We start from the raw sequence: 22076 nt of genomic DNA, 5'->3' as shown, positions 1-22076 counted from the left end.
CAGCCCTCCTCTGCCATGCTTGCATTCCTGCCACCAATCTAGAAAATAAAAGTTGTTGATCGGCAGTCTTCTGTCATAGAATTATTTTTTTTTTAAATTTTTGAGACAGGGTCTCACTCTGTCAGCCAGGCTGGAATACAGTGGTGCAATCTCAGCTCACTGCAGCCTCTGCCTCCCATATTCAAGCGATTCTTCTGCCTCAGCCTCCTGAGTAGCTGAGATTACAGGCCTGCACCACCATGCCCAACTGATTTTTGTATTTTTAATAGAGACGGGGTTTCACCATGTTGGCCAGGCTGGTCTCAAACTCCTGACCTCAGGTGATCTGCCCGCCTTGGCCTCCCAAACTGCTGGGATTACAGGCATGAGCCACTTAGCCCTGCCTGTCAGAGAATCTTTTTTAAAGGAAAAAATTTCAAATCTTTATTACTGTAGAATAAGTGTATTGGTTACATTTTTATTTTCTGTTTAGCTATTTATTTGAGAAATGCAGAAACTTAAAGATAATTAGAAGAAAAATAATGTACTATTTTTGTGAAAATATAGCTTAAAATGAAATTAAAGCACCATATTTGTGATTTGTAACAGAACATTGGATAACTTTCAAAATCACTCAATTCAAGAAGTAACATTCTAAACTGGATTTGAACTAATGACCTAGATATAAAGACTATGTGAGTCACTAACTGTAGCCCTTAGACACCAAGTCCACTAAGGATAAATAGTGTTAATTTATGTTATCTTTAGGACAAGAACACTTAGATAAGGCAATACATTTACCAGTTTAAATTGATACAATCAATTGATTGTATTGATTTTCCAACACATCACATACATTCATTGAAGCTCAGCATGTGTGAGTGGTATATCCACATACATGTATAGTGTATATAATTTTATAAATTCTAATAAATTTTATAAATATAGTCTTCAGAAAGAATATAAACTTATTTTTATTAATAAATAATAAATAGTCTACTGTCACAATAACCGTTTTAACAGGATTGTTTAGTTCGAAGCATAAGGTGACGTTAGTAAAGGGCTGGTTTTCTGTAAATATTGGATTTTAGGACTGAATGTGAATAGAATTTGTTGGTATCCAATGACAGTTACAATTATGAGGCATTGCTACAACATGTGGTATGTGAAGTTAGAAAACCTGGCTTTTTAAATACTTGTTAGTTAGAGCAAATCAATTCACTTTATTTAAGCTGCTTTGATGGTAAAATTTTTATCAGTTTTAAGGCAGAGGGCTAGACAAAGGACTTTTGAAAGTATATTTCATTTCTAAGATACAAAAGCATATGGTTTCAAATGACATTTCAAAATTAAAATTTGTATCAATCAAGAATTTAACAAAACCAGTTCCAAATAAAATTATATTTGTTTACCATTTTTTCTGCAGTTTAATTTGTATGCTAAAATATATGATGATCAACATTTATTTTATTTTTGACTTCTTTTGTTTAAAGTAAAGGAAACTTTTGCTAGCAGACATTTTATAAAACCATGTACAAATACAGTTTTGAGAACTGGATCAAAACCGATGTCATTAAATTGAAAAATTATTGGTTATTTATGACAGTGCAGAACAGATGCAAAGAGTTAAAACAGGGCTAGAAGAAGTGAACATTTCTCAGCCCAGGAACTTTTTAATATTAAAGTCCATTGAAAAAAATGGTTTTAAAATGTTTTAAATGATTTAAGTGAAATTCATCCTAGTGGTATGCTGAACTGAGGAGAATATTTTATACAATTGTTGTGCATAGAACTCTAGCCAATAATTTTGAAAGTGAAGAAATGTTCAGTAAGAGAGAAATAATCCAAACAGTTAAAATAAGAAAAGGGAAAGTGAAGAAATTGATTTACAGATTCAGTTCCTTTCAATAATAGAAAAGTTCAGTTTCTTTCAGTGTCTCAAGAGGGTGGCATGGAGGAAAGGGATAGTAAAGAAGAATCAAGTTTGTATTCATTCTCTTCTGAATTGCATTTGATTTGTTACTATGAATATGAATTTCTTATAATTAATAAAAGGCACATGCTGTGAGTGATCCAAATGAATCAATGTTCATAATCTAGGGGATTATTCTCTAGGAGAGAGACAGAACTATATGTAAAGGAGATATCTACTATACACCTGGATCAGGATATTCCAGAATGGTTAATTTGATTCAACGAGGCCATTGCATTAGTCAGCTTTGACTGCCATAACAAAATACTGTAGGCTGGGTGGCTTAAACACCAGAAATTTGTTTCTCATAGATCTGGAGGCTGAAAAGTCCAAGATCAAGGTACCATCCAATTTGGTTCCTGGTGAAGGCCCTCTTCTTGGCTTGCTGTATGCTTAAATGAATACACACACAGACACACACACACACACACACACACGCACACACACACAGAGCACTCTTCCTCTTCTTATAAGACCACTAAGCCTATTGAATTAAGATCCCATCCTTATGACTGCATTTAATTCCTCTTCTTATAAGACCGCTGAGCCTATTGAACTAGGATCCCACTCCTATGATTGCATTTAACCTTAATTACCTCCTAAAAGCCCTATATCCAAATACAGACACATTGAGGATTAGGGATGAAACATGAATGTGGGGAGGATACAACTTAGTTCATGAATGGAGATTCTGTTAGACATGAATGGAGATTTTCTTTAGCTTTAGCTTTGTCCTGAAAGTTGTGCACATAGGGCTTCCATCCTCATGGGTCTAATTAATGTTGTCAGAGAATATTCATAACCTAGGAGTTACTGCTTCTGCTGCTCAATGCTAAGGCAGCTGGGTACTTGATGAAGTTGGTGTGACATTCTCTACAGGTAAGAACCAATGTTGTAAATAACTAAAGTTTCTAATCCCGCAAGCATGATTTGGGTTACAGAAAAAAATAAAACACCTTGATTCAGAAATTCAAATACTAAGAACAGAAAAAAAAATCCAAAACAACAACAACAAAACTGAAAGAAATAAAATATTATTAATGAACTCGGGAGAAAAAAGACAGAAAAATAATATAGGAAATGAAAACTAAATTACATGGGGCCCAAGGATGAAGAAATACAAACAAGAAATTAATAAGATGCTTAGAGGAAAAGAGGAGAAACAACAGATAGAATGACAATGAGATGAAGAATAAAGAAGGCACCAAAATGAAAAGAAGACCCTAAAGAAGATAAAAAAAAGGAACTAATTTAATATTTAAACCATAATCCAAGAAAACTTTCAGGGAATTAAAGATAGGACACTACATATTGAAAAGGCCCAGATATTTCCTGAGAACACAGTCACACAGTTATCAATTCTGGGCTACACTCTAGTACATTTTTTAGATTTTAAAGATGAAGTAGAAAATCCTCAGGGCCTCCATACAAAGAAGCAAATAATTTACAAGGACCAAAAATTAGACTGGCAGCACCATTCTATTCAAAAGCAGCATACAAATCAATATAAAAATGAATCAGCATTGAAACACAAATCAAGATAAGGATAAATCAGTATAGAGGAAGCAGAGGAGAAGGAGGAGGAAGAAGAGAAAGCAGAGGAGGAAGGGGAGAGTGGGAAGGAAAGAAACAAAAAATCAGTGTCAACTAAGGATTTTATTTTTATTCAAGCTGTCCCTCTATGAACAAGATTTTAGACAGACAATCATTTTTAAGCATGCATGAACTCAGGAAATATTGTTCCAAAGATTCATTGTGGGAAATTTGTGGGTGTGTGTGTCTATATCTTAAAGTTAATTTATAATCTTTATTCAATCTTACTATAAACATCAACTTTTTTTAGCTAGTCAGGATATTAAAATTCACATGGAAAATAAACTTGTAAGACTATCTAGGAAAACACTATCCAATTGAAGCTATGAGACAGACTGTCTTACAATATATTAAAACATGCTATAAAGCCTCTATAATCAAAATTGTATAATTGTATAGCTCTGCCTTTGAATTCAGTGATCCTATTTTCTTTGCCATATCTAATCTTCTGTTTTGAAAAGCAAGTAAGTTTTCCCCTCCACTTCAGTTATTATACTTTTTAATTCATTCTAGAATTTTTAGTTTTTCTTTTATAGTTTTGATTTCTCAGAGGAGATTCCTTATTTATTCAGTCATTAATACCATATTTTTCTTTAAATATATACTGTGTGTATATCTATGTATCTATTTATGTATGTATGTATGTATGTATGTATGTATGTATGTATGTATCTATCTATCTATCTATCTATCTATCATAGCTGTGTGTGTGTGTGTGTGTGTGTGTGTGTGTGTGTGTGTATGAAATAGCTGCTTCAAAGTAATTATCTGTGAAATCTAGTATCTAAACTACCTTGGGTTACTTTCTGTTAAACTTTTTAACTAGAGGTTACATTTTCCTATTTACTTAGATGTTGAATACTTTCAGATTGCATGTTGAACTTTTGGGGTGATACGTGGGATGATGTCTTCAAAGAGTTTTGCTTTGTTGTTTGTTTTCCGATTGACATCTTGCACAGAGATCCAAATTAGTGTGGATCTGTAGAAAGCCCAATGTTTTCCAGGTTCCTCTCTTGGTGGAGTTCTACTTCCAAATTCTCTCTCCCTTGATGATTTTGTTAAGGCTTAGATTTGGGCTTTGTCAGGGCTAGTCTAGTGTAACGTGATATTACTATGAGTGTGGTTCTTATTCCTAATTTAGAGCCTTTTTGGGGAGTCAGATGATTTCTTCTTTTCTGGCTGGGTCTGGAATTCTCATGTCTGTAAGTGCTATCTAACTTCTACGGTCTGTGTTCATCCCGTAGCAGCGATTCTATGGTAAGCTCATGTCAGCGTCCCGCTCTGATCTTTGCTTGATCTCCATCTTGCTGTAGAGATTCAGAACAATCATGGAGCTCATTTCATGAGTCATGCTTTTCTCAGGAATGGCAGTCTGCCCTGCCTGCTGTTTAATGTCTGAAATGGTTGCCTCATACATTTCCCCCCAATGTCGTGATTGGTTAGCATGCCAGGGTGAGTTTCGTTCCAGGTATTTTCTCAGAAGTAGAAGTCCCTTGTGTAGTTCTTAATTGTCTTACTTATTGGTATTTTGTAGATCTTATTCAATAAGTTGAAATAGTTTTTCTGCTGGAAGATTCTTGCATTTTTAGGATTAAATCAAGATTGGTCAGGTTCTGTTTCTCTTCTTATATGCTATTGGGTCAAATGTCTTAGTATTTTAACTGGTGTTTTATATAATATTCACAAGTGAAATTAATGTCTAGATCAATTTTTAGTGACTTTTTTTCTTTGGTGACAGAAAAGTGATATCTTCAAGAATAAACTGGAAAACTTGTTATGTGTTTTTGCATTTTAAAATCATTTATACAAAAGTTATTTCTTCTTTGAATAGTTGATAAAATTTTGCATATCATTTTAGATATAATCTTACTTCAGGGGTACATATTTACAATTCTTTGTTATTACAAATACTACTGTAATAATAATTCTTTTATGTTTTCTTATACAAGAGTTTCCTTTGAATACATAATTGGATTTGGAATTGTGATTTTATAGGACATAGACATATTACCAAAGTTTTCTCCAAAATGGTAATAGCAATTTACATGTCTACCAGTAGAGTATTAGCCTATCTCTTTATCCATGATGCTCACTCATATTTGTTATAGTCACTATTATAATTTAGAGAAATTTGACAGACAAGAAATATTTTATTCTGGTTTTAATATACATTTTCCTGATCTAGAGTGAAATTGAGGATCTTTTTGTATTTTCATTTTCCATTCTTCATTCTAAACCTTTACATAATTTTCTATTAGGTGTTTAAAATATTTCTTCCTAATTATTAGGCGTTCTATATAAAATCTGAATGCCAAGCCAATGTCAAACTTTTCCCTTGCAAATATCCTTTACCACTGTGGCTAGTTTTTTACTTTGTCTCTTTTACTGGAGGTTGTTTTAATTTCAATGTAGTCATTTTTATAAATTATCACTTTCCCATTTCTGGCTTTGTTTTCAGCATTTCTAAGAAATCCTTTCTTATTCAAAGGCCATAGAGACATTTTCTTAAATTTTATTTTAAGATTCATAAATTTCTATTTATAAATTTATTTCTTTACATGTTATCTTTTTATGTTATAGGTTTTGATTAAATTTTTATATGCATAATCAATTTTTTACCCCTAGTTATTAAATTGTTCACTGTAATCTCTTTAGGTTGATAACATCTCTGATACAATTTCTATACCATATGGTATATTTCGGCACTCTCAAGTCTCTTATATTTGCCTTTTTCTCTGAAAATATTACAATATTTAAGTACTAATGTTTTACAATAATTTGGATATTTGGATGATTAAGTATTCCCACTTCATTTTCCTATGAAATTTTCTTGCCTGTTCTTGGTCCTTTGCTCTTTCTTGGGGATTTATGGAATTTGTCAGGTTTCTATAAATGATTATTGTAATTGCACTAAATGTATTGATCATTTCATAGAAACTTGGTATCTTATTGAGTCTTAGGTTGTATGAAAATACTGTCTGTTGAAACTTATTTGGGATACTGTCTTATGTCACCATATTATATTGTATAATTTTATCCGTAAAGTTCTCACACATTTTTATTGGATTTAATCCTAACTTTGTCATGGCTTTTGTTGTAGTGGTAAATAGGATCATTTCTTTATAACATTTTGTAGTTGGTTTTAATCAGTACATAAGGTGATTCTAATTTTTGAATATTAAGTTTTCAATTTAGATACCCAGTTTGTTATCTTATTAAGATATAATATTTTGTTCAGAGATTGGCTTGATATCCTACAGTATTATATTAGCTGCCATTCAAGATACTTTTTTCCCTTGTTTTCCATCTTATAAGTAGCATGTTTGCTGCAAGAAGAGACATAGTACCTTACAAAAGTAAGGAGGACTGGGAAATGTAGCCTTCCTGTATACTCAAGAACAGTAAATGGGAGTGGTAAGCATTCAGCCAGTGTCTCCTACTATCTGCACTTTGGTAACCAAATATGCATCTCTCTCTGCCCTCCCAATTATATACTCACACAAAATAAACTGCCTAACATGTCATCCAGGCATTGCATTAAGTTCAAAGTCCAAGATACCTCTTTTGTGCCAGTGTTTGACACTATAAAAAAAGATACATATCACCACACCAAGTATATAGTGGTGGAATGGGGACAGGATCATTATACTAAATGCTTCTGAACATAAGGGAGTAAACTGAAGAGTAATTGAAATAGAGTAATTTGAAGCCATCACTGGACCAGCATTGTGAAGGCTCTAATTTTGCTTTCTAGGAGGAACTTATTTGCCCATTGTTTTCTGTAGCTTTAGTTTCTCTTATTTTGGAGGCATCTCCTTGCCCTCGTCAGAGATGGATATTGGGAGCCTGGCTTCTTTGAAGACTATACAGAATTCAAAGTCTTCCTCCTGTTCATGGAAGTTTGATGGCATAAGCATTGTTTTTAAGTCTCAAAAAGTCAAAGGCTTTTAAAAAATCAGAGCTTGTTTCTTTGGCACAGTATTCATTCAGTGGTGTAGCAGGCAGCCAGGCGCGGTAGCTCAAGCCTGTAATCCTAGCATTTTGGGAGGCTGAGGCAGGCGGATTACAAGGTCAAGAGATAGAGATCATCTTGGCCAACATGGTGAAACCCCATCTCTACTAAAAATAGAAAAATTAGCTGGGCGTGGTGGCATGTGCCTGTAATCCCAGCTACTCAGGAGGCTGAGGCAGGAGAATCACTTGAACCCGGGAGGCAGAGGTTGCAGTGAGCAGAGGTAGCACAACTACACTCCAGCCTGGCAACAGAGTGAGACTCCGTCTCAAAAAAAAAAAAAAAAAAAAAAAGTGTAACAGACATCTCATCAATTTACTTTAGGATATCAAGTGCATTAACCACATCCACATCCATTGTCTTACTTCATGTTCTCTCATACTGTCTCTCACGTGTTCTCTGTCTTCTCTCTCTATATATATATCTATCTATCTATAGACTAGTGGTAGCTACCATGAGGCCATCTGGAACAATAATAAGAAGGTCACAAACTTTGATCTGATTTTTGCCTTTGGTCTTTTAACTGAATTTTACTTGGCACCACACTTTTAATGCACTATTTGCCACATCACTTTATTGAACTGACATATTTAGTAGACCTGTGTCACTTTTGAATTTGTCACCTGCCATTTGGACTCCAGAAGCAGCTAGCCTGTTGGTGAACTCCACAAGGCCATAGCCTTGTCTCTGTTCTCTTTTATATCTACTGGAAAATGAGCCGATTCTTTACTGAGCTCAACTTCCTCTTGTGCATTGCCAATTTCAGGCAAAAATAGTCAACACATATAGTCTTCTAACTTCTTCTTTTAATGCTACAATTTCCTTAGCAATGTGATCTGCCTCCCAATTTATCTCAGGAAGTAATTTTATCTTAAGTATTCCAACTGCAAAACAAAGATCACTGGACTGCTGTATTAAGTTTAGGCTATTAGGGTAAGTGGACTAGTAGGGAGAGGCGAAGGCAGGCAAAAGTGGAATCATGCAGTAAAAGTCAGGAAGAAATTGCAATAATTCAGGAAATAAATAATAGTGACTTTGACCAGTATGATGATAGTAGAGATAGTATGAGGCCATCAAATTCTCATTATGTATCTAAAATGGAGTCTACATTTTTTGATGATAGATTGAATAATAGATTGGAGAAAGAGAGTGAGGTATGAAAGGTGACTACAAGGTGTATAGTCAGAAAAAACTGGAAGGATGTTTTTGTCATTATTTCAGATGAAGAAGATAATGGAAAGATTAGATTTGAGGGTAGGTAAATGTTAAGAGCTCAATTAGGGACAAGTAAGATGAATATACCTGTTAGATAGTAAAGTGGGTATTGAATGGAAAATTACATATACAAATATGGAGTTCAGTGAAGAATCCTAAACTGTAGAATTACATTTATAAATAAGAGCATCATTGGTATTAGATGGAATTTGAAATCATGAGATTACAATCTAGAGAATGAATGTAGATGAAGGGAAAAAGACACATGTATATCACTATCAGTAGGGCTTATCTCCACTCTGAACCCTTTTCCTATTCAAAAAGACTTAGATATTTTCTACCATTTTTTAATTTAAAAAAATCTATTGTAGTATTTTTATTGGAATAAGTTTAAGTTTGTGGTTAACTTAGGGATAACTCGTATCTGTAAGACATATTTGTAAAACTCAGTATGCCTTTGCATTTGTTCTCTTTGTCTTCACAGTCATTCTAACAGTTTGAAGAATTTTTATATAGATTTCTATGTATTTTAATTAGGTCCCTTCATAAGTATTCTTTTTCATATTTTAAAGTGAGATCTTTTATTCCATTTTATCTTTCAACTGGCTATTGCTTGTATGTAAGAAAAGTATTGATTTCTATTAATTTTATATCCAGAAATGTTAAGTTTTCTCATTGGTTTTAATACTTTTCCATCTCTAGTCTCGTGTTTTTCCTTTTCAATGTTAATACCTTTTTTCCTTTGTCAACTTATATTGGCTAGTTGCTCCAGAAAAAAAAAAATGAGAGTGGAAGCAAAGAACATTCTTATCTTACTCCTGCTTTTAATTTTAATAGGAATGCTTCTAGCGTTTCTTCATTAAGCATGAAGCTGACTTTTAGAATGATAAAAGTACTCATCTATTTCTATTTTTAAAATAGGTGCTGAAATTACATCAGATATATTTTTAACATTTATGAAGGTAATCACATCAGTAACTCAAAACTAGTTTGAGCACTTACTATGCCAGGTTTTGTTCTAAATGCTGGTGATATAGCAATGATTAAGAGTCCTAGTCCCTGCTCTTAGGCACCTAGCATTTCAGTAGAGGAGATAGATAATGGAGAAGTTATAAAAAGATAAATAAAATAGGGTTACGTTGCAATTACTAGTAGGTAGGTAAATAAACAGGATAAGGGGTTAGAGAAAGATGCTAAGTGCTCCTTTAGAAAGGGAAGTCCATTAAGGCCTCTCTGCAGAGGGGACATGAGAACAAATACCTGAGGGCGAGCTTGAGCCTTCAAAATATATGAGGGTGAGGAGGGTGTTCTCAGAAAAGAACACAGCAAGGGCTTGATGTACTTATATAATTATCTTAACAGATTTCCTAATCTTGAACCATTCTTGCATTTCTGGATGAAACTCCACATAATCACAGTGTATCCATTTTTTGTTTTCCTGGAAATTGTTTATTCTTACTCTTTCCCAGTTTCATTGCCTTGGTGCAGGCATTCTTTATTCAGACTCTTCTAGTTTGTTTTCATATAGTTGGCTCTAGACTGTTTTAATAGACTCTTATCAAGTTTCTTATTTCTATTCTTTGTTTTTCATCTCTTATACAATTAAGATTTTCTTTCTAAAACACAAACTTTGTTTGCATATCTGCTTAAACAACTTTTTGCAGCTTCCCATTGCCTCACAAAAAATCCAAATGCACCAATGAAGGCATTTGGAGCTCTAATGTATCTTTTTTGACACATCTGCCTCCTCTCCTTCATGCAACATCCCTTCACACATGTGACACCTTGCATTTCTGTGATGTTACATGCATTAAGCTCCATAGATGTTGTGCTAATTCTTTTGATAAAATAGTTAATGAAGCATAGACCTTTCCTTCGGGAATAAGCAGTATGGAAGCAGAGACAATATAGTAGGTAATCTGTATATAATATGATCAGCATTTATATAAAATTATTCACTAGGTGGCTCAGTGAATTCTATATTATAAAAAAATTCATGCACAAAGTAGGCTTAGTGTTTTATGGATTTTTTAACATAACTAAAAAGTCTTTTAATAAATACAAAAGATCAGATATTTAAAAAAAATTGCTGTAACCAGAAACCTACTTTATTCTTAAAGCAAATGGAAAGCTAATGACATTTTATTTTTTATGTTTTTTAAAAATAAAGAGTATGTATTAGGCTTTAAAATAAAAAAATACATTTTTCTTGTTTAATTATTTGCATACCTATATTTTCTATATTTTAGATACGAATTGTCTTTAATTTAATATAAGAAAAATTTAGTAACTGAGGTCTATACTTTTGTGCATGCCTGTAAACCCGTCAGCTTAAAGGACACCTCTGGGAAATTAAACAAATGAAGAACAAGCAAAACTTATTAAAAGTCACCAATAGAATGGGACAACTGAGTGAATCTACTTAACTGTAGCAGAGGTGACCTTTAATTTTTCCATATTTAGGTTCAGCTATCTTACAGTTTCTTTCCAAAAGTTCTATCTAGAGGAATAGAAGTACTTGGATGGCCAGAGAAGGATCCACAGTCCCCGAACTTTCAGTGTAAGATTATGTATTACTGTGAATATGTTATTTTTCACAAAATCAAAATCTCAAAGGAGTTGGTGGCCATACAATATTAAGACGCATTTGAAAGCATTTAGTATCTCTTTTTTCCTTCGTTATCTCACTAGTCCCCAGATTCTGGCTTTCAGGTGGTAGGGCTGGCTATGATGGGAGACTAAAAATGCATTCATAAAGAGTAGCTTCTTAGAAAATCCTTATGTTACACAACCTTTCCAGTTCATGCAACCGACTCTTGTTTTCTGGAGGTGTTAATCTATTTCATTTACGGATTCTGCTTTCAAGAGAAACATCTGCTTTGTAGTATGGGTTTTAGCCAAGGATTCCATCACCTGGAGGACTGGTTTTGGCCTTAATCCTGTGACTAAATTCCTTGGTTGTGATTTAAGTTGTCTAATTTCCTCCTCATCTGTTCTGATCTCAGTCACTCACTAGACCCCTCACATATCTCAATCTTGTCGAATTATTTTGTGTTTTTCCTTAACCCTGCTTTGCTGCCATAACCTGGTGATGTTGCTTCCACAGACTACTCTTACAGATCTTATCTTTTATTTACAGCCTATAATTTTTTACACATAATCTTTCTAGAATTCTTACACTAATGTATAGACTTAAACTCCATTTCATTCAGCAAACCCTTATTAAATACTAAATAATGTACCAAATATTAGGAAAACAAATATGAATAAGAAGTCTCAGTGCCTTTCCTTCCAGAATTCCTTTTTTATTCAAGAAAATAGATATACAACTAGATAATCACAGCACATGTAAGTGTGATTATATAATTATTAACAAGTACCCTGGGAGTATGCGGGAGGGAGTAGGTAACTTTACCTGGGCAGAAGAGGAAGAGGATAAGACTTTGCAGAGATGGTGACAGAGTGTAATTTTGAGAGATGACAAGGAATGTGTATAAGAGGTGGCCAGCATGGTGGCTCATGTCTGTAATCCCAGCACTTTGGGAGGCTGAGGCGGGTGGATCAAGAGGTCAAGAGTTTGAGACCAGCATGACCAAGGTAGTGAAACCCTGTCCCTACTAAAAAATACAAAAATTAGCCAGGTGTGGTGGTGAGCGCCTGTAATCCCAGCTACTTAGGAGGCTGAGGCAGGAGAATCGCTTGAATCTGGGAGGCAGAGGTTGCAGTGAGCCAAGATCGTGCCATTGCACTCCAGCCTGGGTGACAGAGCGAGACTCCATTTCAAAAAAAAAAAAAAAGACTAGAGGTTTCAAACACTTCGTAAATGGAAAATTCTATCTCTTATCTTGGAGATCTCTATTGCCCATATTAGTAGTCTTCCAACAGACATAAGTGCCACCTCTATTGGTAGCAACTGTCAACATTGCAATCTTATAAGTTGGTTTTTCCTTCATGTTAATCTCTGGGATCAGAAGAGTCCTAGTTGGCTACTAGCTAGCTCTATGAATGTGGACAAAAAACAAAACAAAACAAAAAATCCTCCATAAAGTCTCAGTTTCTTTGGTACAAATCAAGGTGTGAACTCCACTATTGCCTAGGTGGATTTTTACCCCCAGATCTATGATTCAAGGAGAAAAAAAAATCAAAGATAAGTTGAAAATATAATTATTCGTAGATAAAATTTATTTGTCGTGAGTAAAATTGTATTAAACAGTATCAGAATTTCTAATAAACAGATAGTTCATGCCATATTTTCATTTCCTTGAACAGATTTCAGTAGCATAAAATGGTGAAAAATATTGACAAGCTTTATGAAAAAATTATCAAATTAATATTTACTATATTATTGTATTGAAATTAAAATACTATCATATTTAATAATTTAAACAAATTTTATATTTCTAAGATTATACTAATTTGTTGCTAGAGACAAAATGACACTTTCTTTATATTGTGCCTTAAGAATGGCTCAATTGTAATTTATGTATGTTTTAAAGATATTCATATAAGAAAAGATTGGGCATAGACAAAATCTAAAGCATATCTCACCCCAAATTTTGGAGTTGATTTGCTATGTGAGATCATCCATAATAAAAAGCAACAGTGACATGATCTAGTTTGAAAGTATCATAAAACTCAAAGGCAAATCTATTTTTGGAAAATTCTAGTGATGTTTTGAAAACAACTGAGATGACTCATCTAGTGAGTGAGATAGTGTGGCTTCCTCAGAATTCTGAGCATTTGAGTATCTTCTTCACCTCACTCTCCCAACCCACCCACCCCTTTTTCCCCCTTTTTCCGGGGTTTGCATCCTCATTGCCAGTGAATGGATAGAGGCTCAGGCACTTTTGTACCCTACCCTTTTAACTTTCATACTTCCATCCCTCTTCAGTTTTTACTCTCCTTGGGTTGTGTATTTACCACTTTGGAATTAAAGCCATAGTTGTAGAAGAGCTTTCTATAGAGGCTGAAATGGATACAGATGGAAGTTACGGGATTACAACATGGCTTCACATCCCGGTTTCATGTGATCATTGATAAATCATCTAACTTTACTGGGACTAACTTCCTTCAGCCTATTTAAAATTCCTTATTTATGACTCCTTCAGTGATCTAAGTTTAAAAAAAGTTTACCAGACATGAGTTAAGTGCCTACCAAGTACCCTGTATTGTACAAGGACACTGATACAGTCCTTGGCCTCAAATAGCAAAGATCTCTCATCAAACTGTGTGGTCCAGACGTATTCTGTTTCTTTCTTTCACCTATTGCAAGAGGGAAGATAACAAGAGAAAGATAATAAAGGGCCTTATTAGATATGGCAGGAGGACATCATGTATCGCTCCTTTCTGTGTATATAAAATAGGAAAATGTCTTATTTGTGTAATAATAAATTACATTATTAACTTACATAAAATAGTTACTTGAGCCAAACCAGAGAGCCTTCTAAAACAGAACAAAATTCAAATTATTTTAATGAACTTATGTTTTATTTAGTTTTAATTACAAAGCAGTTTCTGTTTTTTTCTCCTAGAGTTTCTGAAATGTATTAATCCATTTTTTAAGTGTTTTGGTTTAGAATGACCCATTTTGCTAGACACTTTCTCAATAACATTTAAACTCCTTTATATTTTAAAAGAATGTATTCTATGTGTTTCTGATTCCTTTTACTTAATTTCTCCAAATATTGTTGTCTATGAATGTGCTAAAGAAAAAGGAACTTCTTTTATTTGGTGTTTGAAATGCCTTAAGATACCAACAATTTGTCAAGAAGTAAAGTAGCATCTAAAAGTTTGAAATTCTTGCTGTCTATGAAGCACATATCGCTAAATTTATTCAAGAACTTAGTTTGAGAATCCTCACAAAAATAAGAACCACAAACTTAGCTAAATCATGACCTTGCATTCCCTTTCCTTCCCTAACTATATGGATCTAATTTCCAGATATTCATAATCAGACTTAACAACTTTCTTCATATTCATTTCTCTGTGTTTCAGACAACAAAAAGAAATCTAATGCATTCCTAAAAAGAAACTGACTTCAGTTGAGAATAACTGGGAAGCTGAATATGACTAGAATGGAAATGCTATTATTTCCATATGCCAGAGAATATTATTCAATTAACATAAAAATAACAAGGAGATAACAATATGCCTTCTTGAAGTAAGTGCAAACTTTCCCATGCTTTATTTGATCTATCTGCTGAATATGAGCAACTGTGGCCTTCTCCTGTTTTTTTTTTTTTATTTATCTAAAAAAACCCTTTTCTTCAGTTATAAACATAGATTCAAACAATAACAACACAACACACCAGCAAGAGCAAAAAACCTTCATTAGGAGTCGGCTAACATGATGTAAGAACATGAAGAGACACAACTCTGTCCAAATCCAGCCTCCATCATTTACAAGCTGCTTGATATTAGAGGAGTCTTTCTAAACTTCCTGACATCCTCAGTCTCTCTCTCTCTTTTGTTAAAATCAGTAGAGATAATAATGCATATGATTGTTTTAAAAATTGGGAAAACTACCTAAAATATTATATTCCCCTCACTTCCTTTAAAAAACAGACCTTATTTAGTTCTAGGTGTTGATAGGCTACCAGATATTAGCTAATTCTTTTAAACTGTGTGTCTATAATAGATTTAATTTAATTATATATATATACACACACAGACACACATATACATTAAATAAAACATTAAAGTTGCTGTTGTAATTTTATTAGTTTGTATGCTATATTCTCTAGCTAGATCACAGGACACATTATTATCTTAGTTACAAGTTTTTCATTGCAACTAAGACAGAATTTCTAAAGTTAAAAGACTGCTATTTTTGTGAGTATTTGGATTGAGTTTCAATCAAATCAATTGGTAGCTAGCTGTCTTCTTTCAAACTGTCCAATTTTTTATCAAAATCAATTTAACTTATATTTATAGATCTGAAACAGCTGCTCAAAATTCGGATTGTAGGCAAAGCTAAAAAAATTGTATATGATTTCTGAGGAGAAAAAGTCCTTCAAACAATATTTGAGTAATTAAAAGTTAAAAGAGTAACAAAAGGTGACAAAAAACATGTGCTAGCTGTCTTTTTTTAAGAAAGATTCTTGCAAGTTGCAATCAAATCTTTAACTTACATCTCATTGGCCAGAACGTAATTACATGGTCACACAAAGATGTTTTGAATGAACTTGAAAATGTAATTTGAGTATTCATGTGCCCTGCTGTCTTATACATTAAACATGGAAGAAGTTCAGAACAGATATTGTGAAATAATGTGCCTCTTGCCACATGACCCAAGCTTGATTCTTTTAAAAAGTCTCTTCCTAAAGTATTTCCTACTCATTTTAGTATAAGGCAATGCAGAAAAACTCTCTTGTTGTTTTAAGAATTTAACACTTCACTGTATGCTGAATCTCCATTAAAACATATAGAGGACACATATATTTAGTAAAAAAAAAGGGGGGGGAAGCAAATATATTCTTCTACTTATTATATATATTACTAATTGTTACTCTTTTATAAAAGAACAAATATACGACTAATTTTTCCTTAAAATTTGCTATCATCTCTCTTTGGCCTCCCTAGTCAGGCTGATTATTTTTTTTCCTACATTTTCTCATTCTTTTTTTCAATTTTCCTCCCCTTTTTTCTGCTTTGATATTATAACATTTAAAAATATTTGTCACTAATATCTGCATTTGTTTTCCAACAGAATAGCTTTTTTCTGCTTTGATATTATAATATTTAAAAATATTTATTACTAAAATATGTGTTTATTTTCCAACAGAATAGCATAGTGGAAAATTTATTTTCATAGTGGAAAATATTTATCTGCCTGTTCACATTATAAAATTAATAAAATATTACTTATTTATCTAGAATAAATAGTTTGATTTACTTGCTATGGAGAATGTTGAAACGTACATGCACAAAACACATAATGAACAATGCATGATCTTGAATATGACCATGCTGAATTTGGGGGTAAAGATTAAAATTCCTTCATTTAATCTTGAATAGGGAAATACAAAATAAATACAGAAAGACCCCTAGAAGTAGGATTTCAAGAGTTCTTCGAAGAAGGGCCAGATAGTCAAAAAGGAAAAGCAAGGACATTTTTGGAGATATGAATGAAATGAACAAAATAATAGGGGTGAGAGTGACCTAGTCATGAAGCAGGTTACTCAAGGTTCTATCCAGACTAACGGAGAAGGCTGGGGGGAAAGAACGTAAGTTTTATAGGTGGTATGGATAGAAAGCCTTCAAAGATTCTGAGTTTATCATTCATTCTGCATAAAACTAAAGTTAATTTTTTAAAACTTTTAAATTTTAGATTGGTGTTTGATTTACAAGAAAGTTATAAAGATAGTACAGAGAGTTCCCATATATCCATACCCAGTTTCCTCTATTATTAATGTTTTATAATAGTATGATACATTTCTCACAATTATGGCTCTCATATTGATACTTCAGTACTATATAAAATCTATATTTATTCAGATTTCCTTAGTTGTTACCTAAAGTCCTTTTCTGTTCCAAGATCCCTCCAGGATGCCCTATGACATTTAACAGTAAGGTATTCTGAAGGATACCTTATTACATTTAGTAATCCCTATTAAATGTAGTACCCATATTCTTTAGGCTGTGACAGTTTCTCAAACTTTCCTTTCTTCTGATGACCTTGAAATTTCGAAGAATATTGGTAAGCTATTTTGCGGAATGTCTCTCAATTGAGATTTGTCAGATTCTCTTTTCTCATGATTATACTAGAGTTTTGTGATTTGGGACGAAATACCCCAGAAATAAAGTGCTGTTCTCATCACATCATATCAAGGACACATACTATCAACATGACTTATCACCACTGAAGTTAATGGAAATCACCTGGCTGAGGGGCTGCTCCGCTGTCAAATTACTTTTTCCCACTTTCCCTACTCTGTTCCTTGGAATGAAGTCATTTTCTACAGCCCACACATAAAGAGCAGGGAGCAACATTCCACTTGAAAGTAAAGAAACTGTATAAATTATTCAGAATTATTTTGCATAGGAGATTTAGCTATTGTTTCTCATTTAAATAAATCATTCTGTCATTCATTTATAATATTTTATATATTTACAAAATCAGGTATATTTATTATTTGGGATACAATCCAGTATTTCCTTATTTATTTTGTTGCTCAAACTGTTCTAGCTCTGGCAATAGAGAACTATTTCAGTTGGCTCCTGTGTCCATTTAACTTAGACCCTGTCGTTTTGGGCTTTGATTTTGTTTTTATTGTGAACATTTTCTTATTTCCTGTACTACAATATACTCCAGCTTCACCCTGTGCATTCCTGGCCCTAGACCTAGAATCAGTCATTCTCCAAGGAGCCTTGATTCCTTTTATTGGAGAATAGTAAGAGAAACCGAGGTCTGGATGCTAGGTGTGTATTATGGGGCTGAATTGTGTCCCCTACCAATTCATGTTGAAGTCATTTCATTTTTATTTAATATATCTTGAGATATGTGTCTCTTTCACATTTCCTCTCTCCAAACACACAAACAATCAAACATATCAGCACCATCACATATAATGTTTACTTGTCCAAAACCAGATTTGGACACTAAGAAATAGTATTTTCACCCAGTATGTTATGTGGGTTACTAACACATTGCCATGTTTCTATGTTTCATAAATTCTTGGTAAGAAATAAATAGATTAATAAGAAGAAAAATCAGGGCCCTAAGTGTTTTACACAAATGTGACAAAGATTTTTCCTTTCTAAAATAGGAGTGTGGTGGGGGGTTGGAGGGGTAGCAAGCACATAAAGTTTGAGTGGGAGAGCAGCAGGTAAATGGGCTACAAATTCCTCTTTAAAAGTCCTTCATTTCTCTTCCAAATAAGGTCCTCTATATAATCGCAGCACAGTGGTAGATGTTGCAGAGCACAAGAGCTGCAGGTGCTCTGCACCAGAGACCAAAGTGTCATTACTTGAAGAACTGTTTGCTATTGGAGAACAAATAGTCGGGCATGCAAACTAAGAAGCTGTTACGACCTTCTACTCTCTGGTCCCCAGGGAGGCCATTTTATTAAAAAGAGGGAAACCATTGATTTTTTACATCAGACAGATACATATCACAACTAGTAGTAAATTGCCCATGATTCCCTGTATTATCTTCCCCAGGGAGTCTTCTGTAAGGAGAAACCAATGATTTCAACTTTTCAGGTGTGAAGTTGCCCTTAAATTATCTCCTTTATACTCTTAGTCCATACTGTGTCAATAACAGGAAAACAAAAAGTGAAGGTAGTTCAAACATATGAAGAATGGATATTTGATAAAAAAGAACAGGACAAAAAAATTACTTGGATGTGTTTAAGGCTACATTTCAACATAACTCAAAATTATTTTTCTCCATAAATATATGAATAGTTTTTGTCCCAGTGAATACATATATTCGTAATAAGACAGGATTAACCATAAATTGGGTTCCTACTCATCATCATCATCATCATCAAAGCATAATCCAAAGCTGGAATATTAAAATTGACCAAACATTTTAAAATTCTCATTTCTCATGAAATTATTTGAGTTCTCAAGTACCCCATTCTGTGGCATCTTAGAATAACTCTTATTCAGAAGAATTCTTAATTATATGTTCAGCTTAAAATGCAATGTGGATAGATGAAAAAAATCAAGGAAGCTGAATCCAAAGACATATATATCTTTATTTACTACCTTATTTTTAAAATGATAATGTTTAGAGTATTGATCTAATATGTAAATAATGTAGAATCCGATTATTGCAATGGAGTCCAAAAATATGCAACTAATTAGAAACTATGCAGCACTAATATTTCTTAGAACTCTTAAAATTTGGCATCTCTTGAAAGACAGTGCTCCTCTCTTATTTCTTTCTGTATATTTTCATGAATTCTGTCTTTCATAGGATAGCTCACATTATCAGGTGCTTTTCCTCTTTTTCACATGATGGTTTCCAGCAGTAATGCATCTATAATCTGTCCTGTTCACAGCCACAACACTAAGAGAGCTCCTGCATTAGGGATGCATCTGCAAAAGTCCTGCAGTTATTTCAGATTGGTTTGTTCCAGCGGTGGTGGCATGACATAATCATGGTGGCTCAGGTGATATGACATTTTTATTGGACTGGCCTGACTCTAACAAAATTGTGAATGTGATCAGCCCTAAGTGAAATGCGTGGGTAGGGATTTTATTTAAGATAAATCAAGGTACAGACATGAAAAGATGGGGAAATAGATGCTTGTCAGACAGACAAGTTTTCTACAAGTTCTGATATTTTGAGAAATGGGAACTGTTGGGATTTGATGTAAGTATGGATTCAGCTGTGCTTATTTAAAAACAATTTTCCCATCACCTATTTCTCATTATATTGTGAACTGGAGGCAAAAGTGTTATAAGAAGAAAAGTACCGACTGAGCTTAGAAATAGAAGAACTAAACACTAATTTCAGTTTTACCAGTGAACTGGGTCAAGACCGAGCAATCGAAAAGAAGAGGAACTGCCATACGATCCAGCAATCCTACTTCTGGTTATATATTTAAAGGAATTGAAACCAATACATAAAAGAGATAACTGCATTCCCATGTTCATTTCAATAGTATTTATGATGCCAATATTAATAATCAACATAAGTACTCATGAATGGATAAAATAATAAAATGTGATATATATACATATATATACACACAATGGAATACTATAAAGCCTTAGAAATGAAGGAAAGTCTGTCATCTGTGACAACATGGGTGAACCTGGAGAACATTATACAAAGGGAAATAAGCCAGCTATAGAAAGAAAAATGCCACATGATCTCACTTATATGTTGGAGCTAAAAAAGTCTAAGTCATAAAAACAGAGTGGTGGTTACCAGAGGCTGGAGAGCAGAGGGGGATGGAGAGCTGCTGATCAAAGGGTACAAAGTTTGTTAGAGGGAATAAATGTCCTATATCGATTGCACAGCATTGTTACTATAGTTAATAATAATGTATTTTATATTTCAAAATTGCTAAGATAGTAAATTCCAAGCATTCCCACCATAAAAACTGATAGCATGTGAGGTGATGGATTCACTAATAAGTTTAACTCAATCATTCCACTATGTATACGTTTATCATGACATCATATTTCACTGTATATACAATTATTATTTGTCAATTAAAAATAAAAATAAAATAAACCTATGTTATGAAAAAGAAAAGAAAAAAGGATTAGATTATTCTAGATCTCTCTCCATCCCTTAGGCTCTGTAATCCATGAATATTGTCAATGATCTATTACAATGAATGTTGGAAGAAGGTGAAACCAGATGGGTGGCCTCAGATGAACAAAAAGGATGATTTCATGTAATCTCAATAGTTGAGAAAGAAAGACTTATTCTATTTGGGAGAATTCCAAAATTCATGTGTTATTCCAAGGCCTTGCATTTTTATTCATATATTCTTTATAATTTGTTGTAATTACTCAACAATTTCAAACACCACCCAAAATAGGCATTACAAGATTGCATTTTCATTTTAGTCTGCCGTGCTGTTGCATACCTAAAGGAAAATAAATAAAAACTCTGAAAAGCAGCCAACTCAAATATTGCACACCTGGCTCCCATTTGTTATAAGATTATCACTGAAAACAAAGATTCTTGACTTTTACAACTCTCAATTGTGTGGCCTCCTTAGCAATACTCCCCAGTCTAACCTGGCAGAAACTGAACCAAGAACAAAAGAAACCCCTCAAAAAGATCCACATTATGATCTCCCTCTCCTGGCCCTTGAACTCAATGACAGTATTTAAAACAAAAGTATATAAAAAAAGAAACTATGACAGCAAGAAACATGTTGGGGTTCTTCCATCCTCCCACCCACATGCAACAACAATAAAACTAAAATACGACAAAAACATTTTCCTTTAGCAAGAGAAGTTTGATTTTCTTTTGGAGATACCAAGGCCCTATAAAAGAAAAACATTTCTCTCTGGAGTTTTTTCAGTTTTAAAAATGTTTGAGTTTCTTAAATATGCAATTGGATTAGCAAATCATGAAGAAAAACAATAGAACAGAGTGCCAGAAGGGCTGCCTACTGCCTAGGTGTGTCTACATTTAACCATTCCATTTTACTCCTGCTGTAAATTGTAATTTCTAATTACAATAGGCTTGCCAAGTTCATTGGGTCTGTGAAAAAAGTAAACACAGAGAAGAGAATTAAGTATAGAATTCTGTTCAAAAAGACTTCAGGATCCCTAAGACCAGCACTCTGGCTCTAAATCTGACTGCTTCTCAAATATTTCAGATATTGA

General features: G+C 33.5%; 1 long non-coding RNA gene across 1 annotated transcript in view; it reads left to right on the top strand.

Moving 5' to 3' along the window:
• Positions 1-22076, top strand: part of LOC129533517 (uncharacterized) — a 311392-nt gene that overhangs the window by 146769 nt on the left and 142547 nt on the right. The window contains exon 5 of the long non-coding RNA XR_010133908.1: positions 14766-14931. This is a non-coding gene — a long non-coding RNA (uncharacterized lncRNA). The remainder of the gene's footprint in view (positions 1-14765; positions 14932-22076) is intronic.

This window comes from Gorilla gorilla, chromosome 4 (assembly GCF_029281585.2).
Source record: "Gorilla gorilla gorilla isolate KB3781 chromosome 4, NHGRI_mGorGor1-v2.1_pri, whole genome shotgun sequence".
Classification (NCBI taxonomy): Eukaryota; Metazoa; Chordata; class Mammalia; order Primates; family Hominidae; genus Gorilla; species Gorilla gorilla.
The sequence above is the reverse complement of the archived record's forward strand: the minus strand, read 5'-3'. Positions and strand labels throughout refer to the sequence as shown.